Raw genomic sequence first — 23,017 nt, forward strand, 5'->3', positions numbered from 1 at the left:
AAAGTATCTTGATCTAAGTTATACATTTTTTCTCTTTTGAAGTTATAGTTGAATCTCTCAATTAAATCCTCTAAATTTTCATCCTCTCTTTGCATCATTTTGAACACTTCATCCTTGTGATTGATAGGCATGTAATAATCCAAATACCTGTCCAAAAACACTTTCTTCATGTCATTCCATGTTCTAATGGACTGAGTGACCAAACCCATAAACCATTTTAAAGCAACTCCTTTCAACATGGAAAGGAAAAATTTGAGTTTCTGAGTGTCTTGTAAATAATCATAAGTTTGGCACAAGACTTTGAATTCAAATAAGAATGTTTCAGGGTCTTCACTTTTTAATCCATGGAAGTTTGGGAGGACAGAAGGTGAGATATTTTTCATTGTGGCATATGTTTCTTCATCAAATATAGGGAATTCAAAATAATTATCAATTTCCATATTTCCTCTACATCTTCCATTATTTCCTCTGCCTTCTCCCTTAATTCCTCTACCTCCTCCTCCTCCAAACAGTGTGAATTCTCCATCCTCTCCTTCTTCTGCCATTATAGTTTCTTCAAATTCAATATAAGATTCAACCTGCAAGGTTAATTGCTCTTCCTCTAGTTACTCTATTAATGGTATGTGGGAGAGATGTTCTACTTCTTCTTCTTCACTAGGTATTCTTAATTCTTCAAGTAGAATATGTTCCCTTGTGGAGGTGAAAAAGGCTACTCCTTTTGTTGGAGATCCAATGTTTTCCTCCTCTAGGACTGCCTTAGTAGATGAATTAGGAGATCATCTTGATTGAATTTTGACCTTAGAACTTTAGGAGGTCTATGGCTAGGAATATGAGCTTGAGATGGAGGTGTATCTCTTCTTAGTCTTGGTGGAGTAGGTGGTGTTGTAGGAATTGAACTCCTTCCTCTAGCTATAAATCTACCCCTAGAGTCTCTTTGTCTATGAATTTCGTTTTTTTTTTTTTAATGTAAGAGATAAGGTTACCTAATTACACTTTCCTGGCAATGGTGCCAAAATGTTCAGTCAATTTAGTGTCCTAAATTTCTTGCATGAATTATCAACCAAGGTTTGTAGACTGATGAAGTGTGATGCACTATATGTGCTTAGTTAAATTTTCTCTTACTTCGTTGTTTTGTATTTTTATGCTTGTTTTGGGGGTTTCTGTTCTCTGGTATCTAAGAATATACAATCTATGAGAGATTTACATTGATCTAATGAGTTTTAAAAGGAATGATAGGTTCCTAAGTTAGTCTAGTCTCCTAAAATGGACTCAGAATCATTTTTGACTAGTTAGGACCTAATAAGAGAAACAGAGCATCTAGCTTATCTACCATTTAGTCCTAATCCATGGATATAATTCCTACAACCAAAGGTAATACTAATGAAAAAGGTAATCCAATAATTGCATTCATTTAACCATTCAACCATTCAATTTTGGAACATGATAGAATAAATCTCCTTGAAATGATTTTTTTGAATGTCAAGTGTCGCAACTAAGTAATGACCTGAAAACAGAAAATAAAAGATGAGAGATTACAAAGCTGACAATACGTTGAGTAATCTTAATCACTTCATGAATTATATATTAAACCAATTAAGTTAGAATTGTCATTATTTTGAAATGGTTTTGAGAAAATCTATTAATACAGATAATTGACAGTTCTATGCTAGGAAAATGAGTAATCAAAATAGTAAGAAGCTAAACAACTGTGTATTCTAATTTCTTAATTTTTCATTCAGTCATTTCTCATACAATATCTCAGAAGAATAAGACGTGCACAGTTGTGATTTTTATCCTCACACTTTTGGTTACAAACTGAAATGAAACAAAACTAAAGAAAATGGACTTGCAAAAAAACAGAGTAGTAGAAATTAAAATGAAAACAAGTGAAATACCTCCTTCAGTGTAGGGGCCCTCTGCAACTGATGTGGCTGGATAACAGTGAATTAAAGATGCACTTTTAAATCACCATCTACAAAATAGAGTTTGTATTATCAAAAAAACGAAGTCTGAACAAAGTTTTTAACAAAAATCCTGTAATCCCTTCTAGCTTCTAACTACTACTCAGTCTCATCTAACTGAAATTTATAGAAAAACAACATAACTATCTAAGAGAAAATCTTGTTACACGTGGCTTGATCCAAATCTATCATGACTATTTATCGAAAGACATGCTACAAATTTCTTAATTTGAATTGTAATGAGACTATTAAACTTCTGAACGACTACAGGTGGCTTGATATGCATTAACTCCTCAATTCCTGATCAGCTACAAGTGGTTCACTGGGCATTAACTCTTCAATAGAACCGTTAGACTCCTGATCAACTACGGAATATCAAGAGTCCTACTACTACTAGATAATGTATTTGACTCTAGCTTTGACCAAGACTTTAGGCATACTTTTTTGTCGATCTGGATTGAGTGAGTAGGATAGAATCCATGTAGAGATGATTCTAGAGATGCCCATATGGCTTTGTTCTTAATTTGACACCTATAACCTAAAAAACCATGAGAGTAGCTAAGGAACTCATAGTTAGCTACAGAATAGTCTGCGTTCTGTAGCTAATTTGCAAAAATCTATTAAAATAGCAAGAACATGAAAATATAATATGGTGATCATTTTAATGCTTTCCTAAGGCAAAATCTAGCATTTATCATTGATTGGTTCTATAGTATTGTGATAAATAAAGAGAAAAAGGTGGGAACAAATGTCAAGGGGAAGGTAATTCTGAGGTTCAACAACCATGTTTTGACATTACCCTTATGTGAAAAAGTTTTATCGTCTTCTTTTCATTTGGAGTTTCATTGTGTAAATTTGAAGTACTAGTGCTAGCAATGGATTCGTTTCCTTCCATACCAATGGCTGTAATTTTAGTTTCATCACCTGAATCAGATCCCAAACCCTGTTGAGTGGTTGTGGTTGTCTTTTGTTTCCCTTTTTGTTGAATTTATTTGGTTTCATCTCGGGATGAATCTTCCAATAATGAGCTTCATCGTGAACCTCTTTGGAAAAATGCTTGCATGTTAATTTCTGTACTTCCTTCTTAATGGATGAATTTTTATTTCCTTTCCCTTTGAAACCCTTTTCTTTTCCTTTACCCTTAAATGGATTTTTACTACCCTCTTATGGAATTTTTTTCCTCTTACCTCAGGATGAGTGGCTTTCACACACACCTCATCTAGATTATTGGGATTAAACAGAAGGATAGTATGCCTAAGGTAACTATGTAAAACCCCCTATGAACTTCAATAACGTCTCTTGTGATTGAAAATCTACACCTAACATTAGAGACGTTTTTCTAAATTCTTGGGTGTAATCTTGCACACTTTTACCTTTATGTTGTCTAAAGTTTTTCCAATTCATGATGGTTTTCTACATATATTTTAGAGGCTAAAATTGCCTTTTAATTGCAACAATGAAATCAAGCTATGAAATTGAGATCTTACCATGTTTTTGTATTTCTTCTTGTGTCTTTAGTTCCCACCATACTAGTGTTGCACCATCCATCCTCAAGTAAGCTAGTTGGATATTTATGTCATCATCTTGAAGGTTTTGAATTCTGCAATAGACCTCTAACTGTCGAACCCAATCGTCAAGCTTATCTACATTCACTTCACCATTATACATGGGAAGTTCAAATTTAACATAAAGTTTTAAGAGGGGTGTTTTTCCAGTTCCGTTTGAGGTATGTTGGTGAGTATGAGTAAGGTTTGTATTAGTGGAAGAGGGTGAAGATGCCTATGAAGATGAAGATGAAGAATATGGTGGAGAGGGTGGAGGTTTACCCCCATTTCCATTACATCCTCCTGCTAAATAACCTTCTTCTTTTGGAGGCTTGGAGGTTTCACCCTGTAGTATGGTATTCCTCTCTTCATAGAGGATCTTCACCATCTCTACCATGTCAAAGAAAGGCTTCCTAATAACTTATAATCCTATGTCATATTTGTAGGCTCTCCTTCATGTGACATTCTCACTGAAGCTTCAACTGCAACTTCAAGAAGAACTAGTGCCGAAGATTGTGGCAACCTTGTACTCCTCCCCCTTGACCCAACTTCAAGACTTTCAACCATCTTCCCTTCTACTCTTTTAAGATTCAACTTTGTAATCTTGCTATTCACTTGCAAACAATTAAATCCTTCTTACACAAAGAAAACTAAGAGCTATGATACCAAACTTGATCTGAATGGGATAATTAGTTTGTTGTACTAAATTCCTTTTTAGAATATGTTAAAAGTGCTTAAGGATTCATGAGGTTAATTGCAAGTTTACATGAGTTTTCGAGTGCTTTTATGTAAATTTTATGTACAAATTAACATAAGCAAATGATTGAACAACAACATATAACAAACTTGAACATCACCAAAACAATATCACATAACCACATGATAAAGGAGTTCACCCCGCCTAGGCTACGACTCCCTGGTCCAACTTCCAATGGCATGGCCCTCTCTATTATGATCAAAAGTGTGAATACGTCAGTTTACAATGCTCAGATAGCTTTGAATCCTGTTCCAATGGCTCCAGAATGCCCAAAATTACCCGTGTAGCATCATTCGGCTCCTGATTTGGTAAAAAATGGAAGAATTTATGTATTCCCCAAGTCTTTATGCTAATTGCCTCGCAAATTCACCAAAATCTAGAACCATCCTACAAATTCACCCCAAAATGTGCTAAGGAATGTCGATTTCACCAAATTTGGGGTGAAATTGTTGGATGCTTTAATTAGCCTCTAACACCTTATATCCAAATTTTATGGCCATATGGTCGCTACATGCTCGAGGCTAAGGCCAATGGCCAGCCCTCACCAGCCAGGGCCCCACTCCATTCATTGGTGGTCATATTGGTGGTGCGTTCCCAAGGGTTGGCCCCCCATGGGGTGGCCATTTCGCCCAGAATGGCATGCATATATATTTTAAATATATGTCGCAGATTGTAATGGTTAACACTCATTCAAATGGCATGCTGGTATATGGCCTGTCTTGATTTTGGAGGTCGTGGGTTTGACCCCCGCCACTGCTCCCCGGACCCTTCGACAAAATTTTGTTGGCCCCGCACTACCATGTCGCGGCCTCTGGTTGGGCCACGTCTCAGCCTATGGTTGGCCCTGAACCATCCAATCAAAATCTACCAAATGCACCCAACCTAGAACTTCCACTTGGAATCATATGATTCGTCGATTTGCACAGTCACTTGCATAGTCACCCTGTCACATAGGCATACCCAATCAGTGCAATGTCAGCTGTACGACCTACTGATTTGAATGTCTGCATGTTTTTTTTTAAATTTGGTTGTTTAGGAAAGTGAAATGAACATGATTCTAGGAGCATATGGTGCCTGTTGCACATGAAACGAGTTGCACTGGATTTAGGATGACGAACACTATGCGGTCGTTCAAGTTCCACACTGATTCAATAACTTTGAAATTTGAGATATTTTTTTGTGCACTTGATCAACTGTACACTTGACCACATGGAAAACTTAACATGTGTAAGAAATGTGTAATCAACCACACTCATTCATGAACACATTTAATCAAGAATAAATGAAAAATACTTGAAACCAAGCTTACAAGAATGATACATGTAACCGAGAATACAAGAATGTAACCAAGCATACAAAATGATACATGTAAGTGACATATGACAACATGTAACCAGTCTTACACTCACGATGATTCACTTCAAAATAACAACATCAACGTTGACATGACGACATCACTACAACCATGATCAACATCATGCAAATGCAACAAGCACATGGAATGCAAGCCTACGAGACACACATGCAACCAACATGCATGTATGGCCAACACACATAGCCCATCTAGTCCGAGGGGTGAACCATGCCTTGATACCACTCTGTAATAACCTCCTCTCACATCTATCTAAGCAACTAGCCAGCCAGGGTAATCATGCAATGAGAGGCCACTATGATATGATTTGACCTCCTAAGTCATGTTAAGGAGGTAGAAATGATGGAAACACACCATAGGGATGTTGAACATCAGCATTTGGACCCTGAAGAACCATCCCAACCTTTCTTCCAACAAGCCCCTAGGTCCCACCTAACCCCCAGATGCTCCTATGCTATAGGCCTGCCAATGTCTAGGAGGGTATGGACACTCCCATGCCATAGGCATGCCAACATCTAGGTACTATTTTTCTCAGTGTTTTGCTAGCACCCCCGATATTTGAGCCACATTTTCAGGCCCAGAGTCCAGGTTATTGCTCAGAATTGAATGACACCTTCAGAACAATAAGCTAACAAGGAAATGATAGTACAAATGTAATTACTTGAATAGTACCTTATCTAGACTACTACTAGCCATTACAAGCATCTTGTCAAACATATCACGAATATGTAATCTATAGGTGTAAATAATAGATCTAAGCATAGGGCTCTCATACTTAGCTGAGAATCGCTAAGAGGTATCGATGCCTCAACACCTTAACTTACATTTCATCCATTTGGTCATAGATACATTGTTCATCCATTTATAAGTAAAAACATGATGAGAACCATACACATCTACTTTCATAGAACACATACATAACCGACACAATAGCAGTAGAAATACCAATGAAATCACAACCATATGATCCACATATAAACCAGTATAACACTCATAGAAATACAAGGAGAAATAGCCTCATATTGATGATGAAAAATCCAAGCCCAACATGGGAGACTGTAGAATGGATGAGCCAAATCTCTCTTCAGCTATTCAACCCTATGTCATATTTCGTGCATGAATGTGGGATCTCATAGAACACATCAATCCAAAACCATACAAGACTTCCATAGGCCAACCACGTCAACCCATCAAATAATGATTCCACCTCATGGTTAGAGATTACAAAATCATCATCAGTTTGTTCTTTATCTAAGCCTTCTAGGGCTCCATAGTGTTTGTTCCAACCAAGGTTCCAAGACTAGTAACTCAACCAACAACTTTTACCGCGCTCCAGATCATTTTTCCAACCAAGGCTATAGGAGTAGTAACTCAACCAACCAAGGGCTCCAGAGCATTTTTCCAACCAAGGCCACGAGACTAGTAACTCAACCAAGCTATTATAGGGCACCAGAGGCTTTGTCTAACCAAGGCTCTAGGAACTAGTAACTCAACCCAAGCTAAGGAAACATGGGAACTAGCCAAAGAAAAACAATGAAATGGACCCACAATCTCCATGGCTATCTAGGAAATAGCAAGGCTAGGAAATCCACTATCAATCATAACCATCCTTCATGCCAATGATAGATCATAACCAACAAACCACATGCATATGCCATGCATGCCAAATATAGTGAGGAAAACAAACATGCAACTCAATACCTACAAGAAAAACATGTTGTATATGTTGATCTTGATGTCCTCTTGCACCTTTCTGCTCTTCCTTTGCCTTCTTGCTCCAAAATACAAGTATGCCACACCATCCAATAGTGCTCCAAGAAAACTCTAAGTATCCAAGAGTATGAGAGAAAGAGAGAATAATGAGGGAGCTCAAAAACTGAACTGAAAAACGTTACCAATTGATCCTCAGAAGCCTTTTTATGAATGAGGCCTCTATTTTCTTCATTTTCCATTATTTTCCTTCAATTTCCTCCTCAAATGCAACCTATGACCTTTCACCTCCCTTTTCTCCTAATTTCCATTATTTTCATAAATAAATGTGCCAAAAAATCAATTTTCCTTTCTAAAGCCTTAGCCATTTCCTTTACCAATTTCCTTAGCCATTAATTAATCAAGAGAGATGAGTATCCCATCAACCGCTATTATTATTTCTCCTTTGTTAATTTTTATTACATGGAATTTTCACAAGGGATGTTATAGAACCCTCTCTGAAGCTAGAAGTGCTAGATCCCAAATTTAAAGTGGTTTGTGGTTAGCTCTGCAGTTTATTTTTTAGCCTAGCGAAACTATGGACTCCTAATAGTTATAAAATTAACCTTATAACTCAATAAAAGGGATTTTGGAGGCATAAGATTTGGAGAGCTAGTATTGGCTTCTCTTCTTGGAATAGGAGAGAAACATATTCTTTGGGGAAGGAAGAAGTGACTTTATGTTCCGCTGTTGGAGCTAGTGTCTCATCATTCTAACTATGTACTTGGATATTTCACCTTATTATTGAATTCAGTGAGCCAACACATATTCATGCATGTATTGCAAATGTTTTAGGACTATTCTTGGGATTTTTATGGTATATGTTGTTTTCATATGTACTCAAGAAATTGAACTATTTTGGTGGATTTGGTACTTTTCTTGTTGAATGTGTGTTTTAATTTTTTATAATAACTATGCGAACTATTTTTGTAATGAATCTTTTTATTCTCTCATGTGTCTCTCTTAGGTTATTACTTTGCTTCCTTCTAATGGCTCACTTTTCGTCTCTTGCTCATGAAGGTCTCATTTTACACATTGCAATCAATGATACTTTCTTATTGAAGATTTATGTATAAAATCTCTTATGTTATCTATTGAAACCAAGATCAACCTTTGTGTTATGGTGGTTGGGATGATACTCTAGATGGGGATCCTTCTTCGAATGGTGTGAGGTCTAATTGGGACTTCACATCAGGTAGACCCTCTAAATGTGTTATAGCATCATTCAAGGCTCATGTAGTTATGATGCTATGATATGGCCTTGGGAAATCCTTTCCCATTCAAACTTGATCATTTATTAAAAAACAATATTTCCAATTCTATATGAGATGCTGCCCTTACAAAGGCATGTGTATACATGGGTACCATAACACATAACCTACGTACGTAATTTAAAATATGAAAAAAAAATAAAAAAAATTCCTATTCCTAAGCTGGGGTTTACGGGTTTCAACAAAAGACCACCTATACGAGCTCGTGGCCTAACTGAATCAACTGATTTTTGGTGGTATTTATACACCTCAGGGGAAGGTCTAAGTCATAGAAGGAGATAGGATATCGACATTATAGACCTTTAGTCCCCAGATCAAGTCTAGTTTTCCCTATGCCTCCTACACTCCCACTCATAGGAAACCCATGTTTCCTTGTAGAGATGTTCATATTCCATTATATGACATCACTTGTATAGGCTTCAGAGGTGATCTTTCACGCTTCAGTTGGATGGATCAAGAGGAAGGTTTTGTTTGTATGGTGGTCAGATCAGGTTGTATTCTTCCACTCCTATTTGCTGATATCAATAAAGAAGCTCTATTTTGTTCGTGAAATCTTATGATCTCATGGTTTCTATGATTTATGTCTAATATATCATGATTTATATTTTTATGCTTGATGACCTAACATGTTTATTATGCATGCACTTTTAAATACTTTATATGTATATGTTTCTTTGAATTGTGTTGCAGGTATGATCACTTTGGAGGAAGTAAAGGGTTTGGACCCTACGGGATCAACATCAAACATAGGACCTACGGGTACTCCTCTCAATCCAAACTTTAGTAGTTTTTATAGTTTTCTTGCTTGAACATATGCTTCTTGTTGATAGTATTCCTTTAATCTATTGAGGTTATCAGCCCTTAGCTTCCCACCAACAGTATGTTGGTGGTATCCAGCACCATAAACACAAACTTAATAAATTTAATTTAGTTTTCAATAAAGATCTAATATTTCCAATCCATGTTGGTAGCTCATAGATTTTCCAGTGCTTTTTTCTATACTATTTTGGTTCCCAATGTTTTCACCGACTGCCAGTTTTATGCCACCTATCAGTTCATTTCCTATAGCACACATTCCATTCAAATTATTTCTCATATGGCCTTGTGGCACTCTCAATGCATGATGAATCGTCTCTTCACTATGATGGGAAAGTTCCATTATGTTAGACATGACATGATGTTCTATGTCGTCATGAAGTCTTCTAGTTTTTCTCATTCTCAACTTTGTTAATTTTTAATCAAGAATTGTTATATGCTACTACTATTAATTAAACAATTTCCAATAGCATCCAAATTAAAATATCACTCCTTTAGTTAACCAATGACAGTATACAAGGGGGAGGCCTTTACAATATTTGGTCAATGACTAAGGAAAAAACCTACAAGGGGGAGGCCTTTACAATTATTCTTCTATTATATTTTCATAAAATATTTAGCAAAGAGTACAACGAGCCAATACAAAAATATCTAGGAAAATCACGCAGACAAAATCCAAAGATATGATTCCAACAATAATATTGGTTGGAGTTAACATTCCCAATTTTCAGTCAACTACAGTCACCTATAAAAATGAAACCCTAAATCCCATCTGCACGGAGGGAGGGTCATGCGTACGGCTAAAGATTTCTAGCTATACAGATAGGCCTAGATGTGTTTGGATATAGCTAGAAAAATATTGTGTCAACACTACGCTTGGAACCCAAAAACCCTAAACACACATGAAAGCTTTAGACCCTACATTTTCACACCTGTACAAACCAATATCCGAGAGCTACCTTCAGACTTGTGCAAACCAAACCAAAGAATTGATAGAAGAAGAAGATGCTTAATGATTATGTCCAACTGATGGTCACCTGAATTGTATTTATAGGCTTCCAAGGATTCAAATTTCATTTTAGATACGACCTATGCATTTGTGAACATGTGGGCTTCAGATAAAAAATACACATTCCCTTGTCCAAGTCAACTACTTCAAAGGTCAATTTTGGCCCTCTCAAAATGATGAATCTAGTCCAATGATTGGAATTTGTCATTGTGTTTATAAATTAACACTCACTCTAAACTAGAGAGAAATTCCAACTGCAACATGTAATCATCATAAGTATCTTAGGATCATGTCATGTTCATCCCTACTCATCTTTGCATGCCTCATGCTGTTTCATTTTGAACATTCTTGAATCTAAGGAAGAAGAATTATTACAAGGGAGCTCCAACTACCACCATGACTCATCACCATTAGGGAGACTTGGTTACCACCCAAAATCATCATCATAATCATCAATAGGGAGCCATAGCTACCAGCCAAAACTAAGGACAATGGGTGAGATCAAACCTACACCAGAGCAAAAGGATCACACTCTATCCCAAAGTCCTTGAGAATATGTGACATTAACTTACTAGTTGTAAGGATCACACACTACTCTATTGTCCCTAATCATTAATCTTAACCCTAAAAAGCTAGATTGCATAACACTTGCATCCACCAACTTAGGTGAGATCCACCTACTGGAAGGGGTAGGGATCACATTTTATCCCAAGTGCCTCATCCCATTAGCTAGGTGGGGAGGTTATCCCATAGAGTGGGTAGGACACTAATCAAGGCACACTCTGAGTAGGGGAGATCTCATGACACTACATCCTATTGATCAAAGGTCCCTCATCCCCAAGATCTCATCAACTCCATTCCTAACCCTTAGAGCTAAACTATGGGCGGAGAAAATTGCTCAATGTCCTTGGTCAACTCAGACTCTTATTTGAAAGGATCATATCAACCAATCTAAGCTCCTATTTAAACACCAAGAACTTCCCTTTTAGAAAATCCTTGGTGAGGATATCAATTATCTACCCATCTGTTGAAATGTGAAGGAGTCCTACGGCTCATCTCTACGTAATTTCTTGGATATAATGATATTTTATCTCAATACAATTGGAATTTCCGTGGAACATAGGACTCTATATGAAATGAATCACACTCTTTTTGTCACAATAGATCATTATTGTGTCTAGGACATGCCCAAATATCTCTCCAAAGAGCTTCCACAACCAAAATTCTCAACCACTTGCTAGGATGGCTACAATATACTCATCCTCATTCATGCTAAGCGCTATAAAATTATTCTTCCTTCTCATCCATGATATCATGGCTGATACCAGACTAGACAAACATCCAAAAGTACTCTTCCTATCGAAAACACTACCAATCCAATCTGCATCTATATATCCATGTAGTCTAACATCTCTGATGGAATATATTAGTCCAATGTTTATAGTCCCATGTACATATCTCAATACATGCTTGAGAACAACCCAATGTATTTGGTGAGGCTTGGTAAAAAACTAGCTCGAAGTGTTGACTGCGAAGCATATGTCAGGGTGAGTGTTCACAAGAAACATCAGAGAACCAACCAGTTGTCCATACTCATAAGGGTTTTCTAGGACCGATCCTACAACCTCTCCACATAACTTCTTGAAATTTATCTCCATATGTGTAGGAAAGGACTTGCATTCTACATGCCAAATCTCTCTAATATTTTCATAACATATTTTCCTTGTGCAAGGAAAATCTTGCCTTATCTTTAACATAATTCTAATACCATGAAATAGTGCATCAAACCAACATCTTTCATCTAAAATTTAGTAGAAAACTCCCTCTTACATTCAAGAATGAGAGGGTCTGCACCTATCAAGAATAAGTCATCAACATATAATACCAAAATCAGTGGCATACCTTGGATCATTTTAAAATAGAGGTTGGGGTCAGAATTGCTTCTTGTGAATCCAAGCTTCATCAAGTAACTATGTATGCATGTGTACCATGCTTTAGGGGCTTGATTCAAGTCATACACTACCTTCTTTAACGTGCAAACATGTGCCTTTCGCTCCTCTACTTCAAATCCTTGTGGCTTCTCAACATACACGTGTTCCTGTAACATGCCATGAAGGAATGTTGTCCTCATGTCCATCTGACAAAGGGTCCATCCTTGAATTGCATCAAGGGAAAATATGAAACGAATGGTGGTGTATAAATCTACAGGAGCAACTATATAATTGTAATATTCTCCCCCTTTCATGGAGAATCCTCGGGCCACTAATCTTGCCTCATATTTCTCAACACTTCCATTGATTCCATGTTTGATATTAAATAACCATTTTGAAGTTATGAAATATTTCCCCTCTAGTACAAGCATAACATCCCATACATCATTCTTCATAATAGATTTATACTCTTCAACCATAGAATCCTTCCATATTTCTTCTTTCACAGCTTCTTCATAGGTGTAAGTGTTGGCTTGATGGCGCCTAACCCAGGTTCAGAAGTGTTTTAGCCAAACAAATCCCACACTATCAGCCCTTTCGACAAAAATCTGTAGAGATTGGATTGAATTCTCACCCGAGGTAGTATGGGAGGGTGATGGAACCAGGTTTCCACACCCTTGGGATTTATTGATGTGGATTGGAAGGGTTGTGAACCGATCTGCACACTCGCGCTACTCTGCACAGCAATCGAGCCTTTGCGAAGCTCGGAGAAGAGGCGCTTCTTAGATTCTTATTATTAATTAATTTGTTATAGATCAAATATAATTCTTAAAGACTTTAACCCATAATTCAACAGATATAACCAACGCACGCAACCATAAATCTTACAGATATGCATAATATCAGAACATAAGCATAAACATATAGATCCGCAATGAAAGGCACAATAATTTAGAAACACTTATCTTTATTACTGTTATGTTCAGTACAATTAATTCCGCCCTGTGCACTCAGCTACAGGGGTTTGCGCACGTAGTTGCAGACTCTACCAGGTCACTGCACACTCAGCTACAGAGCCTTCTCTAACAACTACTACACACGACTGAGGCTCACAGACTTGAAGTGAATATTGCCTTCACAAATCCATAATACATCAGACCTTAGCCAAGAGCTACCTGTTGTTGAGGGAAATGTTCCCCTAGGGCTTTTGGGTTGAAACCCTAGCAGACTAAAAGTTGTCTATACGGAGAAACACACATTCCCACAGCAATTATGCTATTATAAGAAAATTCTATGATAATGGAATGTACGTTAGGTCCTACGTTTGAGAAGGTCCTCAAGGGTCCAGACCCTTCTTCAAGTTCCTCTTGCTCCTTTGTCCTGCAAAACAACCAATTCCAAAGAACACAACAGTATATGGACAAAAACTTATAAAGAAACCATCTTCATGTTATAAAGAAAGGTAGTTAGTTATGAAATATAAACAACCGTTCACATATGAATTCTAACATGAATATCATAAACATAAAGAAGATTTATATCAGGAACCAAGACATGTGTTTCTTTTATTATAAACAAATAAAGTATAGAAGAGGAATAATTTCACCTGATTCACCTTCCGCAGGCTCCAAGCAAAGCTTCCTTCCATATCCGTCCAACCTCAGGCCTTTAACAAACTCCTTCCATGACTTACTCCATGATGTCACAAGTAGTGGATGAACATCAACACACAAGGAAACAAGGGTTTCCTGTACAAATGGGGGAAGTGTAGAAGGCACAAGGGTCTTTAGACCTGATCAGGGGAAAATCTCAGCATAATAACCTTTCTCTCTCTTCTCTCCTTCTTAGGCCTTCCCATTGAGGTCTTTTTATACCTCTCCCAAAGTAGTTTTTTAGTTGGGAGTTGGTTGGGAACAGTTGGGCCACGGGCACTAACAGGTGATCAACAGGTAAAACCCGCGATCTCCACCCGAAATTAAGGAGTTTTATAATTTTTTAAGTGTTTTAATACATATACGCGGTTTGGGTATATACCTACCCGCGTATACACGTGTTTAACTTAGGGAAATGTCGCGTATAAGGGATAAAACATTGTTTTTTAAATTTTAGGACCAGGTCTGGAAGGAGGGGTTGCCCTAGGCCATGAGTGCAGCATCACAAACCATAAGAGTGAGATTTGGAGCTATAACAGATGCCCCCTAATATATGAGGTTAGAAGGGGTACATGATGGCCGAAATGTATTAAGAAAGTACATGGAAAGGAAATCTGTCAAAAACTAAGGAGGACTTCACCAGAATTCAGCCTGCCAAGCCACAAAAGGAGATCAGAAAGAAACACTATCTGAGGCAGGCATACCCATGCTCAGAAAAAGTAAAGCATGTCCGCATATCAAATACAAGCTGATCCACTAAGTATACAAGTATAAATGATTGGAAAATACATAATGGATCATCTAATCATGATCGAACAAATACATGTTTGAATATCACATATAAGACTATCAATGATGCTGAAAGATGAAATAGATCATTGATATCAAAGACTGATCCCAAAAGGTACCAAATGAACATGATGGAATAGGACGGTACTACACTGCAAACTCAGGTGCCAGCGTATACAATGTTGCCATGACTGACTGCAACATATAAGGTGGAGTGGTATCAACTAGCAGCAACAGGAGCAATTGTCAAGTGAACCAATGAATGCTGATACAACCTGAGGTCTTCACCGACCGCCGTGGTACATTTCTACACCATGGGAATAAATGATCTGAAATCGACCATGTGAGAAATCATTTGATTACCAGTCATTGATGTATACCATTAACAAATGTGAGACTACTCACCGATAATGATAATGAGCGTCAAGGTACCTAGTACAATCTAACAAGTGTGAATAGATGAGCTGCAGTAGAACACCTGTAAGAATCTATCGATCAAGAGACAATGATAGTTTCCCACTGTCGATAGCGAAGGATCTGCCACTAATGACTGCAAACCCCAAGGTACTGCCAAATGGACTCTAGATCTTTGCCCCAGAGCAATGAGTCGGAGTCGATAGGGAAAGATCCGCTAGAAGGAAGGCATTAAGGCATCCTTCATCAATCTAGCGCGAGTGTAACCTGTAGGCCAATAATGTGGAAGGAATCGGACGAAAGAGATGTAGTAACCCAATCGAAGTATGTTTCCGGCGTACACAAGATGTGGCTAGCGCACGATAGAAACCCTCTGAACCAACCAATAATGAAAGCTGACACAGGGGCGAGGTATCCACCAATAGGGTCAAATGGAAACCAAGGTACTGCACGAATCCCAATGTGTGATAATGTAAGCTGATGTCGAACACAAGGGAAACCACTCAGTCAAAGACCCATGATACTAATCGATGCTGAGCACAAGGTGACCTATCAATAATGAAAATAGGGCTAGGGTGCAGCTCTAGGCCTGTCCTCAGAGCAAGGTGTCATGGTCGATAAGGACAAGACCCGCCAGCAAGAAGTCAATGGGGACCTTCTTAAACTAGCACGAGTAAAGGACCAATATAGCTGATGTGATAATAGACATGACACTGACAACCAGGGATGGCCAACTAAAAAATGAGTTAAGAGACACCGCAGAGAGGCCGACTCCGGCTAACTTCCCTTGAACAAAAGCACGACTCAATGTGACTATGTGGCAGCATATGATGACTTTGTATAAGTTCGCCATGCAGGAGGCATGAACGAACCCTCCATATGATTGGAAGAGATAACCAATCGGGGGAGAACTGACTCAATAACAAGGTTAAGGCATACCTAAGTCAAACTAAATCCTGCCCAAACAGAGGAGACTTTGCTTTGAGTGCTTTGTTCAAGGGCAACACGACTGACTCTAGCTGCCAACAATAAATGGAAATATTGTCCTATTCCCACTCTTTTTTGGAATATTTAATTTTTTTGTCTTTTTCTATTAAGCTTGAAAAAGAATAAAAGAATGCTATGGTATAGTGGAAAGAGCGAGTGTCGGTGAAACGGATGATCTAGTTCCTGGGGATGGAACATTCCTATGCTCAATGCAGGGAGGTGAAAATTGGTCAGTGACACTCAAAGGTGCGTTCCTTCCACAGGTCAAGGTGTGTCAAGCTGCAGAAGTCAAAGGTATGCAAGGTTGATTTTGCAATATTCATGGTCAAAATTTGGCTTAAACACAAGCCCAAGTGAAGCTGTCTCTAGGCAAAAAGGTGCAAGTGGTCAACATACAATGCAGTAGTACAACTCAACACAAAGGCTCTAGGGTATAAGGCCAGAACAAAGCGAAGAAGCTAAGAGGAATGAGCCTTCAACGCATAAGTCATGGCGGGACTAGAAAGGACTCTCGAGCCTACTCAAATCGGAGCAGCATGGGCAACAAATGTCAGTGAGTTGCTAACTACGATGCCCATGTAAAGGATGGCTCTACAATCGTGTCATGACTAAAACATCAGTGAGTGAATATGGCTTACAAACCATAACATGATGGGATCGACCCTATGGCAGATGTATCGGCAACTGCAACGGAAGAATGGTGTCCCTAACCTATATTCCAGTGATAAAATGATACTTTCCATGACAGGTCAGTAGTCATGGAACTGTCTCAAAACTGTCGAAAAACGTCCAAAATGTCCTGAAAATAAAACCATTCTCGACATTCCAAGCTCCCAAGTTAAAAGTAACATGAGGCCAAACAAAATAAAATTTTGGAAAAATTTTACATTTTCAAAACCTATAAAAGAGATTTTGGACTCACCATTTTCACCATTTGAGTTTGAGAGCAAAGGATTTGGAGAAAAAAGAGCAAACTTCCCATAGCCAGATTTAACCGTTCAAATTCTTCAAAAACCTCCAGGTAACTCTTATACTTAGCTTGCAATTGATTGTGACTGGTTTTAAGATTTTTAATTAATGTTTCACTGTTGAATTTTTTGCCAAAAATTTCATCGCGGCGTATATGCAGGTTGGTAATATGAAACCCACATACACACGGGCCCTATACGTGACTATGTGCACAGGGACCCGCATATACGCCGCGAACATTTTTTAACCAAAAACTAACGGTTGAAAATAATTTTTTGCTCAGAATGCCAGTCACGTGGTGAGAAAGGGAGCATGCAGCGGTGGATAATGAATTCATGAACAATCCTGATGCTTTGGAAGCCCTACGGGGATGCAGTTTTCTTAAATTCTTCAAACTGCCGAATATGAAGGCAAACACACATCTGCTTGAGATGCTCATTGATCATTGGGACGTCGAGGAGGAAGCCTTTATGATTGACCAGATGCCGCTCAGGGTAGAAGTGGAGGATATCTATTTTATCACGGGCCTTTCCCAAAGGGGAGAGGTAGTACATTCCCAGGGTAGGACACGGAGCAGTCTCACGATAGAGGACTACGTATAGATATATTGCCCGAGACATCCCAAGAAGGTTGGGAGCCAGATTTCCATCACACATGTGGCGAGTTTATCATTGAGGATAATCCTGTTCACCATAGCTCGAGTGAACAGATCGTCCTCTCTGCATCAGGCATCACGACTAACCATGAGCGTGGCAGTTGACTGTCTCACTACTGTGTTCGACTGGTGTACTCCTCTTCTGGCCAACATGAAGAGCCAGCTCACTTCTATCAAGAGGGGACAGACCAAAAAATTTGGATATGGGACTATCCTGTGTACTTTCTTTTTCGAGAAGGTTCCCGCACTCTGCCCGAGGGTAGCAGTTTCCATCAACACCCCATGGGATCCATGCATGGGCTGGTGGGCTGATCTGATGAAACTTCTGGGGGGTGGGGAGGTCCCAAGGACTGCCTTTGATGATGACTTCTTCACCTGGTGGGATCAGCAGATCATCGCCGTAGATGACTACCCCTATGCTAGGCTGGATTTCTGACGACATCCTAGGCTATCATTAACGCCAAACGCAGCATGGGGCGAGATTGGTAAGAATTTTTGATTATATGATTTTTTTGGATTTTTCAAATATAATGATGCATTTTGAAAAATATTTTTGATGAGATACAAATGACTGATATGATGATCATGTTCTAGACATTGGTCCAGTACGACCAGATGGGTTCCCGCGGCATGGACGGCGTGGTCGAGGAGCCAAAGAGGCGGCTGCTGATACAGAGCGGACTCTACATAACATCCAGTGACACTTGGCGAGACTGAGCTGCCAAGTACCAATGGCTACCATAGAGGACCTTCTTGAGGATATGCAGCGTCAAGTGGTTGGCATGCCATGTGACTGGGTTCGCACCTTTCGGTGTGTGGCCAATGCGATAATTACCTACTTAGCTTAGCCGCTCATCCTGAGCAAAGGCATTAGATATGCCGACATGATTATGGGCATTTGAGTCCCAATTTTTTATATTTTTGGACAAACATATGTACACTCGAGACGCTTTATGATATATATATAATATATACAGTTTGACTTTTTGATGCTTGATTTTATTGTGATGAATGATTGATGTGCCATTCTAATGCTTGATTAGCGATAGAATCAGCTAACCAATTATGAGATATTGGAATGTGCAAATAATTGATATAAGTAAATGATCTTTGCAACAACCTCACCCTTAAATATTGGCGATATAAACATGGATCCCTTACCCGATAAATGTTGTTTAATTGTGACACTATCAACTGAGAATCGAGATAAACTACCAACGAGTCGATCCCATTAGAGATAGCCTCGGATAATAAATTAATAACGGCAGTATACTCAACCATATTGTTTGAAGCAGGACTGATACATACACCTCTTGATACCATCAACTAACCAATTGGATAATAAAGTACCCAAGCTGTGGAAGCGAGATTCTGAGTGTGCCGACTAGCACCATCGGCGAACCCAAAATAGACCAAGTCATCCATCAACACCTGCAACAGCGGACCAAAAAGTGTTGATATCAAAAAAAATCTCGACGATATATGTACAAATATACATAAAGTACAAAGGAGCCATTGCCTAATTCCTAATTAAGCAATGTACTTCTTTAGATAGAGCCCGTTTCGGGGCTCTGCCAGCTTGTTTCCCTCAAAATCGATTAACTCATACGACCCTTTTTCTAAAACTCGTTTAATAATGAAAGGACCGTACCACATAGGCTTAAATTTGCCTGCTCCCAAGGTGTCTTTATCTTGGTCATAGACCAAGACAAGGTCACCTTCAGAAAAGACTCGAGGAAGGACAGATTTATCATACTTCGCTTTAACCCTTTTCTTATGAGCCTCATTCATCGTGGCGGCATCTCGACGCTGCTCATCGAGATGTTCCAAGTGATGGAGGCGCTCTTCGAGACTCGAAGTCTCTAGAAGGAGCTCAACATCTAACTTAAGAGATGGAATTTCACATTCAACCGGAAAGATAGATTCTATCCCATAAACTAACTGAAACGGTGTAAAACCAGTAGCAGTCTTTACGGAGGTTCGGTATGCCCAAAGAGCCGAATACAACATAACGTGCCAATTCGACCGATTTTTATCGATTTTCCATTGGAGGATTGTATTAAAAGTTTTATTAACTGCCTCGACCTGTCCATTGGCCTGAGGATAATAAGGAGACAGATGCTCTTGCCGAAAACCTAATTTGAGAGCCAATTCATACATCAGTTGATTATGGAATGACTGCCATGATCAGTGACAATCTCTCTCGGGATACCGAATCTTGAGATAACCTGATTTAAAAGGAACAATGCTGCCGTGTCACTATCATTCTTATAAGTTGGCATGGCTTCAGTCCACTTCATAAAGTAGTCTACAACCACGATAATGTACTTGTGATTTGCCACTAAAGGTGGATTACAAGTTGTAAAGTCAATACCCCACTTAGTAAAGGGACTGACGGTGACAACGCAAAAAAGAGGAGCTGGATGTGCATGCATCTTCTGAGTAAAAATTTGACAGGGGTGACAACGTTTGACCACTTCCACAGAGTCTTTAAAGAGTGAAGGCCAAAAATAGCCGGCACATAAGATGCGCTGGGTTGTACCAAGCCCTGATAGATGACCACCACAAGCTCCACTGTGGAAGTCATTGAGCACTGAATCTTCTTCCTCTAAGGTTAAACAACACCGAAGGATTGAATCAACCCCTTGACGGTATAATGTGTCACCAATGATAACATAATTTTTAGCCAGGTGACGTAATTTTCGACGTTCATCCTTGGAGAAAGTAGAGGGAAACTTCGAAGTCTGGAGATAGACAATGATATCTCCATACCAAGCGTCGAGTGAAGAGATGAGGAATAAATGTTCGTTGGAAAAACTTTCCTCATAATCAATATCCTCTCCACAAGGCAGCTCAGAAATTAGCTCCGCGAAAACCATGGATTTCTTAGACTTGGCAGACAAGAATTCGAGATCAAATTCTTGCAAAATGACTATCCATCAGTTATATTTTTCCCCAATCACTCGCCAATTGAGGACAAATTGAAATGGATTGACCGCTGCTAAGACAAAAGTTTTGCGTAGCAGGATATAATGACTGAGCTGCTGGACAGCATGGACAGCTGCCAAGGCCAACTTCTCAACCAGAGAATAGCAAAGTTCAGGACCTATTAAGTCTCGGCTCAAATAATAAATCACATGCTCGGTGAGAGAATCATCCTACTGAACAAGAACCATACAATGGTTGATTCTGCTGCAGCGAGATATAAAAGGAAGTCTCTACCATAATCTAGTGGACTCAAAAGCAGGGCAGAGACTAATTCCTTTTTCAAAGCATCGAACGACCGCTGCACAAAGTCATCCCACACAAATGGAACTCCTTTTCATAGCAGACACATGAACCCTTTAGTAATCTCGGCATAGTTCGCTATAAACCGTCTTAAGAAATTAGCCTTCCCTTGAAGACTTTGAAGTTTTCGAATTGAGGAAAGGGGAGGCAACTGAACTATTGCCTCAACCTTGAAGGGATCAACCCGAATCCCTTCATTTGACACAATGAATCCTAACAACCGACCGGACGTAACCACGAAAATGCACTTGTTGGGATTCAACCGGATTTTATAAAAACTACATCACTCAAAAACCGTTCGAAGATGACAAGGGTGATCAGTTCTCTTTCAAGAATGAGCAGCGAGATCATCCAAGTATGCTTCGATGACATGTTTGATGTCGTGGAAAGCATATGACATGGCCCACTGAAACGTGGCTCCAGCATTTTTAAGACCAAAAAGCATCTTTCTATATGCAAAGGTACCCCAAGGACATATAAAGGTTGTCTTATGTTGATGTTCAGGATGGATAGAAATTCGATTATAACCTGAAAAACCATCCATGAAGGAAAAAATCTCATTACCCGCACACTCGTTGATAATCTGATCAATGAATGGCGTGGGCTAATTATCTTTTGGACAATCCTTGTTTAGGTCCCTAAAATCAATGCATACTTAGATTGTTCCTTTCTTTTTATCCATAGGGACTGGATTAGAAACCGAATCAGTAAGAGGAACAGTGTATATAAAACCCGCCTTTAGCAGCTTCTCAACTTCATCTTTGATAGCTACTGCTTTCCTAGGGTTAACCGCCTGAAGCCTTTGACGAACCAATTTGGAGTTTTCATACGTCTTGATCTCATGTTGATCTATAAAAGGATCAATGCCAGGTATTTCTTCATAAGACCAAGCAAATACATCTCGAAATTCCTTGAACAGGTCGGTGTAAATTTGAATTTCTTTAGGGGAACATTCAATTCCGATGAAGAGATTCTCGATCATGTTAGGGTCCCTAAAGATGTTTATGGGTATAATTTTTGAAATCACCGACATATTACCTTTGGCACAAACGTGTGCTGAAGCCAAAGGATTTGATACCGTACAAACATCACTAGTACAGAGCTCGGAGAATGTAGATTCTACCTCCTGCAATGGAGGAAGAAAGTATGAATGATGGTGTAAATATTCCCAAGGTCGATCTATACCCATCATTGCTTCGAGGATTGCTTCTTCAGAAGGTAAAACTGAATCTAAGTAGTCCAAGGCAGAGGTAGAATCAAGGCTCCAGGCCAGGGCCACATCACCATCTAACTCCTCTTCGGAAAAAGGAGTAGAGTGGTCATCTACAGAGTTAACGATAGACTGATATCTAATCTCGGCTGCAGATATTGGGAATTCCATTCCATTTACTTGTCCTTCAACTAATGTGGTCATAGGTGAAGGCAAGGTCCAAGGGTCTGAAAAATAACGAGTTCGGAAGAACTCTTCTCGAGGAGACTCCTTAGATTATGAAATGGCATTGATTTTAGTGAAAGGAGAGGGAAGATCAAAGGTACCCATCAATGAGGAATACATCCCCACTCCTAAATTCTCAGCAGGCGGGCGAGGGTTATCCACTAAAGGAACAGTAGAGTCAGATCTTGCTTGAGGATCGACTGGACAATAATCCAATTGATCGACCTTAATGATTTTACCCTCATGAGGAAAGCAAATGACACGAAACAGAGTCCAAACGACGGTGTCCATTTCATATACCCAATTCCTTCCTAAGAGGAGATTGTAGTCTAGGTTAGCATCTATGACTTCTACTTAAATATTGACGACCTTCCCCCCAACACATATAGGAAAGGTCGGGATAATCCCATGCGGCTTA

This window comes from Pinus tabuliformis, chromosome J (assembly GCF_031772625.1).
Source record: "Pinus tabuliformis cultivar Carrire ecotype Pingquan chromosome J, CPIR1, whole genome shotgun sequence".
In the NCBI taxonomy this organism is placed as follows: domain Eukaryota; kingdom Viridiplantae; phylum Streptophyta; class Pinopsida; order Pinales; family Pinaceae; genus Pinus; species Pinus tabuliformis.